Raw genomic sequence first — 4,376 nt, 5'->3', positions numbered from 1 at the left:
ATTTAGTAATTGACTCAACTCTTGTGTTGAAGATTTCCTAACCCCTGGGAGACATAAATTCATGTTTGCAGGATTCTTGGTTTATCATTATGAATTAAGGTAGATTTCTCTTATTCACCTACTCATTAAATTATTTCAATATTCAGTGTTACACATATTTTAAGTGAGAATTTGTAACTCACCAATGGCATTAAGTGCAAGTTTTGGAAGTGGATAGATAAAACGTTTCAGCACTCTGACTTGACATCTGCATGATATGTGGGTTATTTAATGTCTCTGAGCTTCTTTCTATAAAATGGGGAGAGTAATAGTACCTACTTTACCTAGTTGTAAAAATGAGAATACTTCATTGGTAGTCAAAACACCAGAGTTCAAGGGTTACTGAGCTCACTTAACATCTTTGCTTATGTATCAGTTTTTCATTGAAACAGATTATAAATACAATATTTAAAGACAAAAGGCACAACATACATTGCAGACTATGTAAACGCTGGAATATTAGAGTGAGATTGATGTCTAGAGCTCTTCTTCATATAGACCTGGGATACAGAAGGTGCTCAGTAAGGATTTAAGTGAATAATAAAACAGATTGTATTCATTAATGAGTTATCAGAAGCTTACTGCCAGGATTAAATAGAAGTACATTTAAAGAACATAGTAGCTGACACTTGGTAAAATGTTCACTATATGGGAGTTGTTGCTATATTATAACTATTATGCTATACAGTTATAAAGTAACACTAATGACAGCAAGAATTCTTTTAATCTTTTTTTTAAAAAATTCTATCTTAAAAGAAATGTGCTATGACATATGGGAAGCATTTTAGTTTCAGTATTGAAGAGTACATTGCATCCCTTTAACACTTATCACAGCTGTGTCATATTTTTCTTTTGTGTAGGTAATATCCTCTCTTCCCTCTTCCTCACCCCATTCTTCTGTTTTAAGCTTCCTGAAGATTTGGTGCGTCTATTCTAAGTGCTCAGAGGGCTCAATGTCACTTGCTGTAGCCTGTATATATTTCCTCATGTTCTTTAAGCTCAGTTAAAACCCTCTCTAAATGAGACTTGACCCTTAATAATGGCCACAATCCCAACTTTTCTCTGGAAGGTCACATAAATGGTAACACTTGAGTTAAAATTCTCCCTTAACCTTGGATCTGTTTAATGTAGCAAGTGTTTGTGTGAGTAGCACCTTCATTATCTTAATGGGGAAGGATATGATCACTCTCTGCTAGAACGAACGCTCTCCAAGTGCAAGAGCAGTGATTGTCTCTGAAATACTCACTTTTGACAGGGAGGAAGGAAGGTCATGTGTATTACTGGCATGGTGTCATGTAAACCTAGCGTTCTTAGACCTTTCCACTGAACTTTTTATGGCATCGATTACAGTTACTGTTGAAAACCTTTTCCATATCCATAAGTTTCTAAACCTTTCACTTCTGGAAAAAAAGAATGGGCTGAAAAACTGAGTTCTAGTCTATGAAATTTTGCTTTCTAAATCAGTAGCGTAGACTATTTCCTTATTAATGCTGTCCAGTAGCATAACTAACCTCTTGTTCACATAATTCATTAACTTCACATTCCTTGATAGCTGAATTTAAGAACCACGAGAGAGAAGTTTGAGGTGTTAGTCATTTCATGCAGATATGCACTGAGACTAGCTAATGAGGGGGAGCCCCTGTATTTCACGGGTGTCCAACATGTGGCTGCATGTGCATTGTGAGGACTTCTTGGCTTATCTGTGGTGGCAAATACCACAAAAATCATACAAACTTTTTAAAAATTTTTAATTTTATGTTCTTTTTTTTGCTTATCAGCATACATTAGTGTTTGTGTGTTTAATGTATGCCTGAACACAGCTCTTTATTTCCAGTATGGCCCAGAGAAGGCAAAAGATCGGACATCCTGGTAGAGAATGCCTTCTGGTTAACCACAATCCGATTCCCAGTCAGTTGAGTAAATATTAAGTTCCTACTTGTCAGGCTGAAATATTCTTTCCCTTTAGGAATTCAGTGTAAGGACAAGATAAATATGAGCCACATCTATTTTAAAGTCCAAAGAAGTAATAAGATGAGAATCTTGTGGTTCAAATACGAGTTTACTCATGATCCTCGAAGGTAAACTGGGTAAGGACAGAGAGAACATAGGGGCCTATGATGGAGTTTTATGAGATTCCCTTAGTAAATCTTGGAATCAAGGAGAGTTATGAGCAGATTCAGAGAAACAACAGTGAAAGTGATTTGAGAGAGATGTGGTGTCCTAGAAGCTAAAAGCTAAGTGTTTGGACAAGAGTACTGAAACTTAGTATCTGAAAGAGATGGCTGGGTTTGGTTTAAGAAGAGTGATTCACGGTAGAGAGAAAGCAGCCTGGTGGAAGGTGATAATAAAAGCTATAAAAATGGGTTAAAGCAGTGAGGAGGTAAACACAGCAACAGTAGATCTAATGCTGAAAAGAATTTAACCAAGACAAGAGTGAAATAGGTTAATACTCGGAAAAGGTAAAATGTGCAAACGAATTTTTTGTTTGCTTTTAGTGTATAGCCGATTTGAACTTAATGATTGTTTACTGTGGGTTTTGAAGAGCTAAACCAAGCATTTTAGCTGCCTACAATTACTTAACCATGTTTGCTGGCAGTTTATTCGCTAACACACTGTTAATTATAGTTTTCATTGGCAAGAGGTGGCTGTTATTAATAATATAGTTAATGAGTAGCCTAAGACTATAAATGGAACTTACTGGCCTCTGTCTTTGGATGCAACTATCAAGTCAGTGACTATTCCTGATGACTAATTTCTTAGAAATTGCTGCTTGTTTTATAGCATCAGAGTGGTTACCTCCTTGATCTTCAGTGAGTAAACAGTAAACTGAACAAGTTACTAAATACATGAAGGGGGGTTGTACATGTGAATTCTTCCGTAATAAAGAATGAGATTTTGGAAGGAGCAATTACACACACTGAAAGGCTGTGGTGAACTCATCCTGAGGTCACTCCATTGCCAGTGGCTGATGTTATAATGAAAACACGGCCCCCAGTTAGGCTCAGTTGCTCACACCTGTAATCCTGACACTTTAGGAGGCCAAAGGAGGAGGATTGCTTGTGGTCAGGAGTTGGAGACCAGACTGAGCAACATAGTGAGACCTTGGTCCTACAAAAAAATAGAAAAATTAGCTGGGTATGGTGGTGCATGCCTATAGTCACAGCTACTTGAGAGGCTGAGGAAGGAGGATCACTCTTGCCCAGGAAGATTGAGGTTGACACCACCACGCTCTAGCCTCAGTGACGAGTAAGACCCTAACTCAGGGAGGGTATTTCTATAACAAGGGGCTGAGTCCAGCCAATTACAATATCCAAACAGAACTTAATCACAGGCTGCCAAACAATTAGATCATGTTCCAATAAGGCAAATGCGTTGTGACCAATCGGGCTGTTTTTCTGTATGTCACCTGTACTTTATAAATACTACCCATGATGCAAGGTGGATGTCTCTGAATGCCTCCTGGTTCTAAGGGCTGCCTAATTTGCGAGTTGCTCTTTGCTCAAATAAACGGTTTAATTCACATAAAGTTTTCCTTTTAACCGGTGAAAAACTTCTCTCCAATAGAATTTCATGCTTTGGTGATTTTATTTTTCTACTCGAATACGACTATTGCCATCTCAAGAGCAGCTCTTATTTTTCAGGCAGTGGCAACAAAAGACAAGGACGTTGTGGCTGTGCAGGTTGAGGGCTGTTTCATTTTGATTTAGTTGCTCTGGTGGTTGCACCATCTGGGTTTCTTGGGTATTTAGGAGTTCTGTACCAGTCCTACCAGCCTAATGGAAATCAGGCGTTTCCTGTCGGTCATGCTGTGTCTCTCAGTAAGGCATTCCCTTCCTCCTTCATTTTACTTTCCCCCTTCTTACTGGTTTATTGTCAATCTCTTGTTAATCAGGAGCTGTGGTGGTTAAACATGATATTAATTTTTTAAAGTAATAATTGGATATTTAATCAACAGATTTATAATGAACTACTTAAAAAGATTTATAAGGAAGTTGTCTTAGTGATTTTGGGAGACTATAATAGAATATCACAGGCTGCTTAATTTATACTAAATAGAAATTTATGTCTCATAGTTCTGGAGGCTGAAGTTCAAGATCAAGGTGTTGGCATCTGGTGAGGGCCCCCTAGTTATGTTGTAAGATGAGAGAAGGGTGGGGTGGAGGTCAGGGAGAAGGTGGGAGGGAAGGGAATTCTCCTTTCCTCTGTCTTGTTTCAATCAGTTGCATGGAGCCTGCCCACCCTGAGGGTGGGTCTTTTTCACTCAATCCACTTACACACCGTCTCCCCAGAAATATCCTTGTAAACAAATCATTCATAAATAATTTTTTTTTTTTTTT

Source organism: Otolemur garnettii, unplaced genomic scaffold (assembly GCF_000181295.1).
Source record: "Otolemur garnettii isolate 467f Iridium unplaced genomic scaffold, OtoGar3 scaffold00016, whole genome shotgun sequence".
Lineage (NCBI taxonomy): Eukaryota > Metazoa > Chordata > Mammalia > Primates > Galagidae > Otolemur > Otolemur garnettii.
The sequence above is the reverse complement of the archived record's forward strand: the minus strand, read 5'-3'. Positions refer to the sequence as shown.